This window comes from Cololabis saira, chromosome 15, assembly GCF_033807715.1.
Source record: "Cololabis saira isolate AMF1-May2022 chromosome 15, fColSai1.1, whole genome shotgun sequence".
Lineage (NCBI taxonomy): Eukaryota > Metazoa > Chordata > Actinopteri > Beloniformes > Belonidae > Cololabis > Cololabis saira.
Window position 1 is genome coordinate 42,030,885 of NC_084601.1, and position 16,244 is coordinate 42,047,128.

The 16,244-nt window shown below is 41.2% G+C and overlaps 5 non-coding genes across 5 annotated transcripts; 2 read left to right on the forward strand and 3 right to left on the reverse strand.

The window, feature by feature from the left end:
- Positions 1 to 7,651: 7,651 nt before the first annotated feature.
- trnai-aau (transfer RNA isoleucine (anticodon AAU)) lies at positions 7,652 to 7,725 on the forward strand. The gene has a single exon. It is a non-coding gene; the product is annotated as a tRNA-Ile (tRNA).
- Positions 7,726 to 8,152: 427 nt separating this feature from the next.
- Positions 8,153 to 8,225, forward strand: trnak-uuu (transfer RNA lysine (anticodon UUU)). Its single transcript has one exon. It is a non-coding gene; the product is annotated as a tRNA-Lys (tRNA).
- Positions 8,226 to 10,523: 2,298 nt separating this feature from the next.
- Positions 10,524 to 10,597, reverse strand: trnat-ugu (transfer RNA threonine (anticodon UGU)). The gene has a single exon. It is a non-coding gene; the product is annotated as a tRNA-Thr (tRNA).
- Positions 10,598 to 11,760: 1,163 nt separating this feature from the next.
- trnas-cga (transfer RNA serine (anticodon CGA)) lies at positions 11,761 to 11,842 on the reverse strand. The gene has a single exon. It is a non-coding gene; the product is annotated as a tRNA-Ser (tRNA).
- A 341-nt stretch (positions 11,843 to 12,183) lies between these two features.
- Positions 12,184 to 12,255, reverse strand: trnaw-cca (transfer RNA tryptophan (anticodon CCA)). The gene has a single exon. It is a non-coding gene; the product is annotated as a tRNA-Trp (tRNA).
- Positions 12,256 to 16,244: the final 3,989 nt, after the last annotated feature.

Genomic DNA, 16,244 nt, shown 5'->3' on the forward strand with positions numbered 1-16,244 from the left:
TACATACATAAATATCTCATTTGTTTCTCATCATCATTTGCTGCACTCCACATGACTGCTATGTGCTGCTGACGTCCCCGACTCCCCCAGTCTGGCCTTCGGCAGGAGGGTCCCCCCCCTTATGAGCCTGGTCCAGCTCAAGGTTTCTTCCTCCTAAAGGGGGGTTTTTCTTGCCACTGTTTGGCTTAAGGTTTTTCTCCCACTATGGGAGTTTTTACCTGCCATTGTTTATGTAATAATTGCTCAGGAGTTTATGTTTATGTTCATGTTCTGGATCTCCGGAAAGCATCTAGAGACAACATCTGTCGTATTAGACGCTATATAAATAAAATTGAATTGAATTGAATCGGCAGGACTTGGAGCTCTCTAGTCTCCCGGCGGCTCTGGTTGAACGGCCCGACAAACCATCTCCGATCACGCTGTTTTCTTTACCGAGATCACAAGAAAAGCAGAGCAGTGATCTCCTCTCCATCCTGTGTTGCTGTCTTGTTTATTTGTCTTTACTCCACCAACTCGAAATATTGAATCACTTTTCTAAGCCAACGGCGCGACGCAGCTCAAACAGCTGGCGTTTGGTCTGCAACAACTGCAACAAAATTCATTTCTGCGTGAGACCCAATATGAGAAAGAGATGGTCAGCCTTCCTGTCCTGAGCACCAAGTAGAGGACTGGAGTGGTTTTCCAAGTCCAAATAATGCTATTGCAAAGTCATACATGTTTCTGCCCAGTTTTGAACAGGGGCCCTTTCGCGTGTTAGCAGAACGTGATAACCACTACACTACGGACACTGCCATGCACTGAAATCGCAAATCAAAGATAACAGAAGAATGTAAAGGTCCTGTGAGTGGGAAGAGTTTGCAGAAAGCAGAATTCCACAGTGAAAGGTACTGACGGACCAGTCGTAAAAGTGAGCTACTCCCTTCTCGAAGGAGATGTTGGTGAAACATGTCGGGTGAAACAGGAACAAGAAAAAAAAAAAAAAAAAAAGGGAGGAACTTTTGAATGCATTTCGCGGTGGGGCCAGGCGCGGGGTCGATGAGCTGGTGTCAGGCCAAAATGCACTGTTAGTAATTAGGCATTACATACACACGAATTGTATTAACCACCTTTCCACCCATCCCCCACATTACATTTCGCACACAGAGGGATGGGTGGACGAGGGGGGGGGGGGCCCGGGGATGGACTAGGGGGTTGCCCTAGAGGGCCAGGAATGACACGCCCCACAAAGAGACACTGACGGGGACTGGCTTCTCTGGAGAAAAACAGACTCTACCATTCACACGCCCCCTCAGGATGAGGGTCGGACGGAAAACCCTGAAACATTTTTTTTTCTCGTATCACCCCCTCGTATCACTCCCTGTAACCTGATGGGAAGAGAGTTACTAATCGGGTTAGGGATGACTGTTCAGTGTGGATCCGATTGTTTGACGCATACCTTTCTGGACGGAGGTACACAGAGTGGATCAACCATCCAGTGGAAAATGCATTTTATCTCCTCAGCCAGATCTGGCCGCAGATATATATTGGACTTTCTTTGAACCAGAAACACCGGCTACTCCTAGCCCCTTATACGGTCTATCAACAGTGGCACCCCCGAATCGACACCCTGGGTCCTTACGCTCCTCCCCCCAACCCTTTACATCTCACATTATTTTATGACATGACACCCAATGGTACCATGAGGCCTTCCAAGAGAAAAAGGGGGACCATTGGAGTATTGCGTGCACACACATGTATGTTTCGGCGGTAGGCGTAGTCGCCTCCGCTGCACTCACGACTGCACGACTAAGGTGGTATGAAATGGCGGATGAGGCTTACCCTCATGTGTCATTGGCTTTGCGCCCAGGCCATCAGGCTAAGGATTTAAAGCCTCCAAAGAAAAATTACAATATGCTAGAAGACGGATTTAATTCCTGGGGAGATTGATGTCTCAAAAAGGGGTGCACATCTCTCCAGAACGCTGTTCCTCCATCCTCCACCACCCCACACCTTTGATTGTGGGGGACATGTCCTTTTTAAGACTGACAACGTAATACCTGACTACACCTTCACCACCCAATAGTTGCACGACGTGGTGAAACAACTAGGCGTTAGGAACTGAACGGCACAATTAGATTGGGCCAAGGCCGCAGAAAAGGCGTTTATTCTGATGACACAATTGCTATTGTCGGCAGCAGTCCTCCCCGCCCCAGATTACTCATCTCCGTTTTATTTAGATCTTTCTGTAAAAGAATCATCAGCAAGTGTCCTGCAAGGAATTTGACTCCAGTTATTTCACTTACCACCCAGATTTAGAAGTAGCAACAGTAATTAACAAATGTACGGTAGATAAACAATGTGGCACGTATTAAAATATATACGATTAAAAAGTGAAAGGTGCAGCAGTACTGAGGTAGACATTGTAATGACAGCTCTTGATAAGAAAAATAAGAAATATAACATTTTTGAAAAGTGAGCAATCAGCCCAGAGAATAGAAGTATTGGCAATAATAGTGGCCTTGAGATGGGAAATGGAGATTGATGGTATGGTATGGTACAAGCATTATGGGAGTAGTTATGTTATTTAAGGTAAAGAATACCACAGTGGGCAAACAAATGGTGATTAGGTGAATTAAATTCAGTCCAGGAGATGGCACGAGTAATCTTTTTCTTTTTTGTAAAAGGTCAAATTTTTTAGGTAACTGGGATAAGTATTACACTAAATAATATTACATTAATTTAAAAATGGTTCAAGCAAAGGTTTATAAAGAATGAGAAGAGAAGAACGTGGAAGGAGGTGTTGAAAAGCAGACCGACATGTTTAGATTTTTAGATATTTAGATATTTAGTTTTGCACAAGTGATCTATATGACTGTAAGGTTTTAGAGATGGTAACCCTTACAGGCAGGACGAAACCTTGCGGGATTCAGGTGTAGAGCGAGCAATGACATGAGACCAGCAGGGATTTTCCAGAACTCTTTTTCTTTACTTGTTGCACAAAGTCACACTTTCCTACATGGAGCAGGGCAAACAAAGCACAGGCTTACAGGTGCCGCAGATCCTGGCAGCCAAGGTGAAGCCCAACTTGACGCCCCTCTCTCTCGCCCCCCACTTGTTCTCACACCTGGCCTATCTACTAACGGCCTCTACCATTTCCCACACACACCCAACTAAGTTTAAATATGTTAACCAATAAATCCTGCAAATAATATTTACACAAACAATCTACAAATGCATACTGCATAACACAGATTAAACAAAATACATAATAAACTGAATAAATGTCCAACAGAAGCTAAATTCAACAAAACCCTCTACTTCCTCCCCTCTCTGGTCCTGGTCTACTTGGTACAGCCCAACCAGGTAGTCAATTGCCACAGCTGTATCCCATCAATTGGAGTTCTGTGGCTGCATGCTCATGTATGCACCCATGAGAAAACGCCCACCCGGAAGTCGACCTCAAAGAGAGAGTGGTTAGTAGGGTCACCAAAATAAAAATACAAAAAACAACAACAAAAAAGAACTTCCTATATTAAACAGTTTTTCCAACTGAACACATATGTGTTTAAGAGTGTGTTGATCACCTTAGTGAGGGGGATGATTTCCAGCTCCCTCACAATGACAATTAGAGTTTAGACAGTCATCAATGAGGACCCCAAGGAACTTGGTAGAGTTTACTTTCTTTATTTTTTTCATCATTTATTTTGATCTGAAAGGCCAGATTTTCCATATTCATTCGTTCTTTATTGAAACTAAATGATATATAATTTGTTTTCTTAATATTAAGAGAGATTTTGTTCATCTTGATCCAAATATCCACCTTAGAGAGCTCATTGTTAAGGAGATTTTAAATTTCATGAATGTTGTTATGTGATACAAGAAGGGTTGTTTCGCTGGGCATTCCCGGAGGACATGCCAGTGTTTAGCTCCCTGGGGCAGATCATTTTCAACTTTATTCTGTGCGAAGATGTGTCTTTATTTAACATTTAACAGTGAACTACGAAGGAGCATAGCAAGAAGGAATATGTTTTTCATTTATTGTAATAATTAATTTGATCATCGACCAGTATTTTGGGGGCAAATATGCCGTAGTTTCGTGTGAGCTAGTGATTATTACTTTTTTTGCCTAGAAACGCAATTTTTTCCACAAAGGAATTAATCGAGTGGACAATCCTAAGTACCCCCTGAACCCTTAAAGGATTTAACAGAGTAATCTGCAGGTCTGGATTGTTGAAGTGGGTGTACATACAGTGCCCAAAGGGAAAGATATCAGTAATGTTCATAAAGAAACAATATTTACTCCACACCTATCTGTATAAAATTATAAAATAATGTATTGAATCATCTGGAGTTGAGTATTGTGAAGTAGGTGAGATCATGAAGGCGTTTGGGAAACGCCGGATGGGACATGCAATTATGAAGACTAAATTGGCAAAAATCTGTTAACAGACCAAAATGACATGGGTGGACGCGGGCCACGGACTGACGCCGTACGAACTACAGACTGGACGACTGTTTCCAGGGCCGCAGAACGCGCCCTATTTGAAGGAGACTGATAAATACCAACTTGGTCAAAAAGCTTACTTCTCCGAACTGCGTAGTTTGGTCTCTGCTTACTCCAAACAGGTCGGGGACGGACGGACACCGACCCCACAGACAGAGTGGTTCTCCTGAGAGTCATCAAGAGACAGTGTTCGAGCCGTGGTGGACAGGACCCAGAACGGACCTCCCACGTCATCCGACTCCACAGGAGAGGTGACACGTGGTGCCACTGGTTGCAGTGGGCCCACCGGACCCCCACAAAGATTAGAACCCCAGATCCGGCTGGATCTGCCGCAGCAGCGGACATCAAACATGAGCCCTCAACATAGGGGCAGAATAATCCCCTGGTGCGGGTCCACAGGGTGTCAGGGTGGTCTACCCCTGACACCTGAAGAAAGAAGAAAGAAGATACACAGAGTGATCTCTGAGGAGGGATCAAAACGGGGGATTGTTGGATAAAATAAATTCAAAACCAAACTGAATATGTAAACTGCATGTGCTGATTAACTAAATGTGTCTGTGTTGAAACTAAGGTGCATTCTTCTGACGTTTCACTGAAAGAACCATTTTCTGTACCAGGCACGAGATAAGGGGGGCCCCCAGCAATAAACTTTGGGCCATCCCCCCCTTTCTCTTAAAGTAATAAACCAGCCACACACACAGAGCGGCAGATCTAGCAGGACGGTTGACAGGAACAGGCTGCGGAGCCTGTTGCAGCTAGATCTCCCTCTTTAATTATGCCAGTGTTTGTGTCTTTCTTTAACTTTTCCAGCTCAATCAACAAACCCGGAGTGATCGGTTCACAACATTACCTTGTAGTTACTTGCCCAGTAATTCTATTTCCTAAGTATTTACCCAATAAGTACAGACATTTTTACCTGGCTTTTACTCAGTAATTAAAGTGAAACTGGACTGTAAAAGAAAGCGTGTGTTATTTCCATAATATTACCTCTGTCCTCCAGTAATTACCTGTATTAATGGCACCTGCTTTAACTGGTTATCAGTATTGATAACCATTAACAAAAGTATTGAGATGAACTTTTGTTATTGATCAAATACTTATGCACTTATACAACGCGGCAGGGATGAGAATCAGCACCTCCAAAACCGAGGCCATGGTTCTCCACCGGGAAAGGGTGGTGTGCCTTCTCCGGGTGGGTGGAGAAGTCCTGCCTCAGGTGGAGGAGTTTAAGTATCTCGGGGTCTTGTTCACGAGTGAGGGAAAGATGGAGTGGGAGATTGAAAGACGGATCGGTGTAGCGTCCGCAGTTATGCGGTCAATGTACCGGACCGTCGTGGTGAAGAAGGAGCTGAGTCGAAAGGCGACGCTCTCAATTTACCGGTCATTCTACGCACCTACCCTCACCTATGGTCATGAACTTTGGGTAGTGACCGAAAGGACGAGATTAAGGATACAAGCGGCCGAGATGAGTTTCCTCCGCAGGATGGCTGCCCCCCCCCCCTTAGAGATAGGGTGAGGAGTTTGGTCACCTGGGAGGAGCTCGGAGTCGAGCCGATGCTCCTTCACATTGAGAGGAGTCAGCTGAGGTGGCTTGGCCATCTGTACCGGATGCCTCCTGGACGCCTCCCTAGGGAGGTGTTCCAGGCATGTCCCTCCTCCCTAGGGAGGTGTTCCAGGCATGTCCCTCCGGCAGGAGACCCCGGGGAAGACCCAGAACACGCTGGAGAGACTATGTCTCTCGGCTGGCCGGGGAATGCCTCGGACTCCCCTTGGAGGAGCTGGAAGAAGAGCTGGAGGAAGTGTCTGGGGTGAAGGAAGTCTGGGCATCTCTGCTGAGACTGCTGCCCCCGCGACCCGGGAACGGATAAAGCGGCGGACGATGGATGGATTTTTTCTCTCATGGTTGAAATATACCTGTGATGAAAATTACAGATATATCGGTAACCCTTTCATTTACAGTACAGTAATAACCAGGTAATTACACTGTAATTACCTAGTAGTACCTTCTATTTACAAGGTAATTACATAGTAACTACCGGGTAATTTACCCAGTAAGTACTAGGTAATTATTACGTATTTTCTTGTACCATGTAATTATGTGTATTTACCATGTAATTACATGGTAAATACCTGGTTGTTTAAACTAAACATTACTAGGTAATTACAAATATATTAGATGGGAACTATGAGGGAAATTACAGGTATTTACTAGGTTAATATTGGTAACTACCAGTCAATTTACCATGTAATTACTCTGAAATTACATGAATTATTTCTAAGTAAGTACCAGGTAATTACTAAGTATTTTTCTGCAAAGTACCAAGTAATTATAACCTATATTTGAGGTAGTTACCAGCTAATTACACTTCAATGACCATGTAGTTACCTTGTATTTACTATACATTTCATGGATAACTACCGGGTATTTACCCATTCATTACTGATTTATGTATTATCAAAGGCATCCGGTACCTCCCTGTACCGGATGCCTCCTGGAAGCCTCCCTAGGGTGGTGTTCCAGGCATGTCCCTCCTCCCTAGGGAGGTGTTCCAGGCATGTCCCTCCGGGAGGAGACCCCGGGGAAGACCCAGGACACGCTGGAGAGATTATATCTCTCGGCTGGCCTGGGAACGCCTCGGACTCCCCTGGAAGAGCTGGAGGAAGAGCTGGAGGAAGAGCTGGAGGAAGTGTCAGGGGTGAAGGAAGTCATATACCCCCTCACACACCACCACCACCTTGTAACAATTACGCCAAAACAGGTGATCTGTCAAAGACTTTTTTTTTCTTCAAAAGGATAAAGAAAAAAATACAAAGTTCTGTATAAAAACATATTGTACAGTGTAAAACGTATTGCATAGTGTAAAACATAAAACTAGACACAGTGTTGAAAATATAGGCACATTCAGTCAATCAATGCAACAAATAAAAAAACAGTGCATTCAATAACGATATAACAACATATTTAGATCTCAAACTGACATGTCAAGGACCCCAGTAATATCTGCATTTGCCCATCAGTAAGTTTAAGTAAGTTTTTCAGCAACTAGCACAACACTGATCCTAACCCTAATCCCCACTCGCCAGTGCACCCCCCCAAAATGTTTTATCACCAGCCGTTACTGCATACACATACCTAGATATATACGAAAAAGAACCATGTACCATGAAGGCTGGTTAGCTCAGAAGGTCAGAGCGTGGTGCTAATAACGCCAAGGTCATGAGTTCGATCCCCATACTGGCCAAACTGGTTACCAGTTACACTCTGGGTATCTTACAAAGTTTCAGATTTTAAAGATCGTATGTTTCATTGTTAACTTTACGTGGACCAAGAATTATTCACGTCTGCAGGATCACCTGCCTTGACGAAAGGAGGAAATAAAGATGACTTTTAAACATAAGGAATGTAATAAGTTTATAAAGCGAGGGGAAGTTTATTTGTAATAGACATTCCATGTACAATTCAAAGTGCTTTACATTAAAACATTTGAAAAATGAGGATAGAAATATGTGTCAGTGATAAAGAATTATCATCCAACAATAAAAAAGGCTCTAGATGCTCTGGTTCTCCAGGTTCTCTGACAGGTTGTTGTGGCCGAGTGGTAAAGGCGTTCGAATGCCTTATATTTGTAAAAATATGAAGAAAAGAAGAAACTAAATATTCAGACAATAACCTGAGTATCTCAGCTGGTAGAGCATCAGACTTTTAATCTGAGGGTCCAGGTTTCAAGTCCCTGTTCAGGTGAATAAACTGCTGACCACAATTTCTAACTCTTAAGAAACAACCAGATTATTTTCAATGTCCATCTCAAGCTATTAAATAAAAAACAAAGGGTGAAATACAGAGACAAAGCTCTCTTGCAAGACCTCGGTAGTTCGGATTCAGAGCATCAGACTCTTAATCCATGGGACCTGTATTTTTCCAAACAATAACTGTGCCCAACTCTGCCCAAACTTGACAAACTGCTCGATCGATTGTAGAAGGATGCAAAGGACAACTCAAATCTTCTTACTCCTAAGTTTTTATTTTCTTGAAGATGGGTTTAGTTTGATGGTTTAAATGGGGATAATCAAATAATGGAATGGGATAAAGAAGAGTAGTAGTAGTAGTAGTAGGTTGATAACCTTTAAGATAAACAGAAAAGACATTAATTAGACTCAATTTAAACAACAATCAGTAAACATTTTTCCTTTAAGATTTCTAAATAATATGTCACTCAAACATTTAAATTAACTTCTCAAAGTTAATTTCTTAACTTAATAGTTTCTCAAATGATCAATATTAACTAAACATAAAGTAACATCATTTTGACTACTTTCAATAATCTATGCATGCTTAAATTAACATAAACAAATGAAGTCAACTTAAATTGCATTGGATTTACTAAACTGAAAAACCCAATCACATCCACATTCAAACTGGTTCTTTCTACCAGTTGCGTCTTTCAATGGATCAGGTGTGTGGTCAGGAGTTGTTACCAGGAGAGAGATGGAGCTAACCGAGACCAGACCAAACATTTCCTGCCATGCCTTCCTGTGCACAGGTGAACATGGCCCCAATTAGTGACTTCCTGGGAGCAGCAGTACTGTGTGTGGTCGCCCTCTGCTGGTTTGGAGTATGAAACTTGGTATTTGACACAACAATAACGGAACAATGTTAATGGCAGCAAAGTGGGACTTGTTCACTCTGAGCCACATGTAGATGATATCAGTGCCAGGACTGAGTGTGTGAGTGACTACATCACCTTCTGTGTGGAAAACATCATCTCCACCACAACACAAAGGTGTTTACCGACAATAAACCCTGGATCACCAGTGACCTGAAGGAAATCCTCAAACAGAAGAAAAGAGCCTTCAGGGAGGGAGACAGAAGATTATTGAGGTCAGGACAAAAACTAGTGAAAGTCCAGACTAAAGATAAGGAGGAGGAAGCCGGAGAACAAGCTGCAGCAGAACAATGTGAGAGATGTGTGATCAGGGATGAAGAAGAACAGGCTTCAGGCAGAAGGAGAACCAGATAGATGGAGGTCTCATCTTCCAGCTCATTCATGGTTTTTCTACTGCTCCATCATCGTCTCCTCCGGCACCAGGAGATGCTGGACCCGTCCACCTCCCACCTGTCTGTCTCTAGCATTCTCCTGCTACTTCACCGCATGTTTAGCTGAAACCCAGCTGCTATCTCCACTCCAAGCTAAAGAGAAACATCTTTTATCTGATTATGATCAGAGTATTGTTGTCCATGTAGACATAGGTGTTGACTGTTAGAACTCATGTTCATAATGACTGCTGAGTTTCCCCCAAAAGAGAGAACTTCACTCTTAACTCCCTCTCATGTTTGCTGCATGGGCTGGAATTGAACCGAGGTCAACTGCTAGCAGATATGCTGACCACTAAACCACCAACGCTGCAGGAGACGTCACAGTTTACCAGCCACATGAGCAGGTGAGCAGTCATGATGTCAGGAAAGTAACTGTTTGTTGATGCTTTCTTCAAAATCCCAAGCTACTTACCTCCATTTGTCCTTCACCTTATACAACAACTTCTACATTAACGGTTGAATGTTTGCATGTATATTCAGTTAGACACGTGTTGTATGTCATCCATTGCTTTACAACATCCTCTTAGAAAGAGACCATAGACTTGGAGAGGTTTGATAAGGACAACTGTCATTGACATTTGAATGAACAGCTCTCTCTTCGTACCTACTCCTGACTGGATTACAGCTTTCTCAAGAACCCTGGCAGTGACGGTCAGCCAACGACTGTTCCCTTATGAGCAACAATTATCATCTCAATATGAATGAGGCCTGTTAAAATATCATGAGAGTTCAGTCTGCTTTTACTGCTTAGGAAATGTTAGAAGAAGCACTTGCTACACTGAGAAACATTGTAAGTGTTTGTGTCGACAAACAGTTTCCTCCCAAACAGAGGAGAAGGTGAAGACTTTATCCAACCATGTGGAAAACACAGAAATTGGATACATTTTTCCACAAAGTCTGTGGTTTTTATCATTACAGGAGTGTTATACTTAATTGTTAGTTTAAAGGCTCTGCTGGGATTTGAACCCAGGATCTCCTGTTTACAAGACAGGTGCTTTGACCAACTAAGCCACAGAACCTCCAACGATGTCTTCAGCTTGTTATACAAACCCTGTTGACACAAAAGTTGTTCCTCTGGAGCAGCTTGATTCCACCTCACTGGGATATATTTAGTTCACAAACCTGTTCCACTACTGTCCTGGCTTTATGTGAAGTAACAGAGCTATGAAGGAGGTGAAACAACGCTTTTATAGTTACCATATATGGTTACCTGCCCTGAAATGGGTTCAGTTAAAGCAGGTCTTGTGTGTTCCAGCACCCACTGACTCTTTGCACTATTCTGCACAACGGTACGTGATATAATTGCACTGGACTTTTTGCCAACTACCTCCTCACACTGCTGTAAATACTTCTACTCTCATGTAAATACTGCAATCACCCATGTATACACTATAATTGAAATCTGTGTAAATCATATGGTCACATCTCATCTGTTCATAATATATATTATCATTCATTCATGTCTGACCTGCACCTTATAACAATATTTATCCATCTGCACTATGTACATACACACACATACACACACATACACACACATACATATATATATATATATATATATATATATATATATATATATATATATATATATATATATATATATATATATATATATATATATATATATACTGTGCATTGTGTTTATTTCACTGCATAAGCACGTCTGGTTGGATGCTAACTGCATTTCATTGCCCTGTACTTTTGACATGTGCAATGACAATAAAGTTGAATCTAATCTAATCTAATCTAATCTAATCTAATTTGGGTACACAAACTATCATTTTACAGTTTCTAACTATAAAGTAGTAAAACCCACTTTTATGCACCAAAATATGTTCCCCCATACTACGACCTGAACAACTCAGAACAACTCAGAAATGCCCTTCATAGCAGAACCTCACAGAAATGACTTGATGGAACATCCGTCCTTTCTCTATAACCACTATATTCTTTGGAGGGGTCACATGGGTCTCCTGGAGCTTATCCCAGCTAATTTCCAGGTGAGAGGCAGAACCTGAATTTGAAACTTTCAAAGATAACCCGTGTTTTAGTGGTGGTAAGCGTACTAAGTGGCGCTCTTTGTACATGAGGCCCCTGATGGATGAGTTTTAAATCAGTTTTGTCTGAGGTTAAGACATCCAAGATTTAACAAGCTTTTTTTCCCCATTCAAATATTAATTGTTGTTGGCAGGATTTGAACCTGCGCGGGGAATCCCCAATGGATTTCGAGTCCACCGCCTTAACCACTCGGCCACAACAACCACTCCTATATGTGTGAATCTGCAGAATCAGACAATTTAGAGACTTTTTAAAACTGGATGATTTTCACTTTGACACATATTTTTATCTTAAATGTTGCTATTAAATCACTTTAAATTGTACATGAAATGTGGTATACAAATAAACTCGCCTTGTGTCTCCTGATAAACAAATGAAATTCGTTTTTTTGAAAGATTATCTTTTGTTCCTCCTTTCATCAAGTCAGGTGATTATGCAGACTTGAACAATTCCAGGTTCATATCAAAGTTTTCTGTTGCAGCTAAAGTTTGTCTGGTTGGTGAACTCGTGAGGATGGATAAATAAAAAAACTGAAAGTTCATTATGACCCTGATGTGAGTTGAACACATGACCTTCTGATCTGGAGTCAGACGCGCTACCATTGCGCCACAGAGCCTTTTCTGACACGGTCTGAGGTTGTTTAATTAACACAAATCTAATCATAGAGGGAAAACTAGAGAAACATGATTTGAAGTAGATCAAAGTAAGTGTGTGTATATATGAGAGACAAAATGAAAAAAAAAAAATCTGAAAATCACATTGGCTGATTTTAAAATAATGTATTTGCAAATAACGGATCAGTCGTCCTGGTCCCTTTGCAGAAAAACCTCCCCAAAACATGATGTTTCTGTTGTTCTGTCCTAAATCATCACCCTACATTAATAACTTAGGAAAAGACACAGAGACTGTTAGAAATGATTTTCAAGGCCTTCTGCAGAAGGTTGGAGAGAAGTCCTGAGGAGCTTTTAGGGCAACACGGCCCTCCCCTGAGAACTCGTCAGGTCTTCTCACAACTGGCTCTCTGCAGAGCTGGCGCTTTTATTCAGCAAGGATGACAGGAATGACCATATTTGGAACAGTGAATGGACAAAAGACAGATGGTCACACACATGACTTTTCAGTTGAAGAGGCTTGGTATGAAGAAACAAACAGACATCCTTAAAACACAAAGGGTCAAGGGGTCAACTAAAAACAGAACCTCTGTTGGAGTATTTGAACAGATGGTTCAAACTGACAATGGGGTATTTGTTGGACAACTCAAACTCAGGAAGGGCTTCGCTGTCATCTGTTAACATGTGATAACCAACAGTCAGCTTAAAGTCTTGAAACAACATGAAGGGTCAATAAATGAGCCCCTTCTGGACAAACAAGAACTCTGAGATCTTGAACAGATGTGTGCAGGCTAAACTTAAAAATACAATGGGACAGTTGTCCCAGGACAGTTCAAACCCCTGGGTATCTCTCAGGTAGTGGCTAACTTGCCATCTATTCAGAGCATATGATCGTTTTCAGAGCAAAGGTCAATTTGGGCCGCATTTGAAAACAGGAAATCTCGGACAGATGTGTCCATCTGACAATGGTTCATTGACAGACTGAGAAGTCAGCAGGGCAACCTTCAGTTTTAACCTCCAAAGCATGTCATGAGGATAAACAGGCAGTTTTCTAATTCTGATTCTGGCAGTTTCATAATGACAAACTTGGATTAATCTCACAGTTTCCACCACCATGCTTCACGGTAGGTTTGGTGTTCTTTGGATGCAACTCAGCTTTCTTTCTCCTCCAAACACGACAAGTTGTGTTTCCACCAAAAAGTTCTATTTTGGTTTCATTTGACCATATAACATTCTCCCAATCCTCTTCTGGATCATCCAAATGCTCTCTAGCAAACTTCAGACGGGCCTGGACTTGTACTGGCTTCAGCAGGGGGAACGTCTGGCCCTGCAGGATCTGAGTCGCTGGCGGCGTATTTGTTACTGACGGTTCCTTTGTTACTCTGGTCCCAGCTCTCTGCAGGTCATTCACTAGGTCCCCGTGTGGTTCTGGGATCTTTACTCACCGTTCTTGTGATCATTTTTACCCCCCGGGTATAATATATAAGTATAATTATAATCTACAATTACCAGGTAATATTATGGAAACAACATACGCTTTCTTTTACAGTCCAGTTTCACTTTAATTAATGGGTAAATATCAGGTAATTATTTCTGTACTTAATGAGGAAGTACCAGGTAATATTATGGAAACAACACACGCTTTCTTTTACAGTCCAGTTTCACTTTAATTACTGAGTAAAAGCCAGGTAAAAATTTCTGTACTTATTGGGTAAATACTTAGGAAATAGAATTACTGGGCAAGTAACTACAAGGTAAGTACCTGCCAATTGCCAGGTAAAACATGGTAACTATCAGGTTAATTACAAGGTCAATAGAGTCATTTACACCCTCGGGGGTACCTGCACCAATCCATTGATAATACATAAATCAATAATGAATGGGTAAATACCCGGTAGTTATCCATGAAATGTATAGTAAATACAAGGTAACTACATGGTCATTGAAGTGTAATTAGCTGGTAACTACCTCAAATATAGGTTATAATTCCCTGGTAGTTTGCAGAAAAATACTTAGTAATTACCTGTTACTTACTTAGAAATAATTCATGTAATTTCAGAGTAATACATGGTAAATTGACTGGTAGTTACCAATATTAACCTAGTAAATACCTGTAATTTCCCTCATAGTTCCCATCTAATGTCTTTGTAATTACCTAGTAATGTTTAGTTTAAACAACCAGGTATTTACCATGTAATTACATAGTAAATACACATAATTACATGGTACAAGAAAATACGTAATAATCACCTAGTACTTACTGGGTAAATTACCCGGTAGTTACCATGTAATTACCTTGTAAATAGAAGGTACTACTAGGTAATTACAGTGTAATTACCATGGTATTACCTGGTTATTACTGTACTGTAAAAGAAAGGGTTACCGATATATCTGTAATTTTCATCACAGGTATATCTCAACCATGAGAGACAAAATGAAAAAAAAAAAAAAATCAGAAAATCACATTGGCTGATTTTTAAAGAATGTATTTGCAATTTATAGTTTAAAATAAGTATTTGATCAATAACAAAAGTAAATTTCAATACTTTAGTTACTGGTTATCAATACTGATAACCAGTTAAAGCAGGGGCCATTAATGCAGGTAACTAGTGGAGGACAGAGGAGCCTCTTGAAGAAGAAGTTACCGGTCTTTGAAAGGCAGAAATCTTGCTTGTTTGTAGGTGACCAAATATTTGTTTTACCCAGGAATTTATTAATTCAATCAATAAAAATCCTACAATGTGATTTCTTGGATTCTTTCCCCCCATTCTGTGTCTCATAGTTGAAGGCCTCTCTCATCTTTTTAAGTGGGAGAACTTAAATACTGTTTAGCCCCACGGTATGTCCCGCAACATGAGTCTTTCAAAGCAGGCAGTTGAAAACCTGCAGCATCCATCTTGCTGTCGGGAAAATGTGGCAACCAGAGATTATTTGCATGGAATTTTAAATTTTGCGCACTGATTTCAAAGAATGTCAGTTTCCGTAGTTCAGAGAGAAGCAAGAGATAAAATATGTCCCTCAGCATGAGCCTCTCAGAGCATGCAGGAGAAAACCTGCAGTATCCATCTTGCTGTGGGCATTTTAGCAATCAGAGTCTCTTGGCCCACTGATTTCAGCGAATGGCAGTGTCCGTAGTGTAGTGGTTATCACGTTCTCCTAACAAGCAAAAGGGCCCCTGTTCAAAACTGGGCAGAAACATGTATGACTTTGCAATAACATTATTTGGACTTGGAAAATCACTCGAAGTAAAGGAAGAGATAAAATATTTCTCAGAGAATGAGTCTTTCAGAGCAGCCAGGAGAAAACGTGCAGTATCCATCATGCTGTCAAGACTTGTAGCAGAATTTTTTTTGTTATGCCCGCCGACTTTGCAGGTCAAAGCATGTCAGTTTCTTTAGTGTAGCGGTTATCACGTTAGACGGAAACGTGAGACTTTACAGTGTTATTATTTGGACTTGAAAAACCACTCCAGTCCTCTTCTTGGTGCTCAGGACAGGAAGGCCGACCATCTCTTTCTTGCATTGGCTCTCATGCAGAAATTTATTTTTTTGCAGTTCCACAACTGTCAAAAAGAAAGTCATTCACCTACACTTGTCCAACTTTACAGGAAAAAAGAAACATTAACTGCCTGCTATAAAAAGAGGGGAAAATTGTTTTTTCTCAAGGTTTTTTTTTCACACCTACGACATCTCTGTGCTGGATGATATTTTATTCTACCACAATAGGACAACTTATATAAAGCCATACATTTATTTCTAATATCATTGATGTTGTGCCACAGGGGAGGTGCTGGTTCAGTTATCAAAGAGTCATTAATGAATGTCGAAGGACAATCCTTAATAGTTATAAAGTAGATTATCAAATTGAATTATCAAAATGACTTAATCAAAATGGGGCACCACCTGATTTAATCAGGAAAAAGATAACTAAACTGCAAAAATTAGTCTCAAGGTAGATTATTCTTCAGAATAATAGTGAAGGGAGGAGTTTGAAC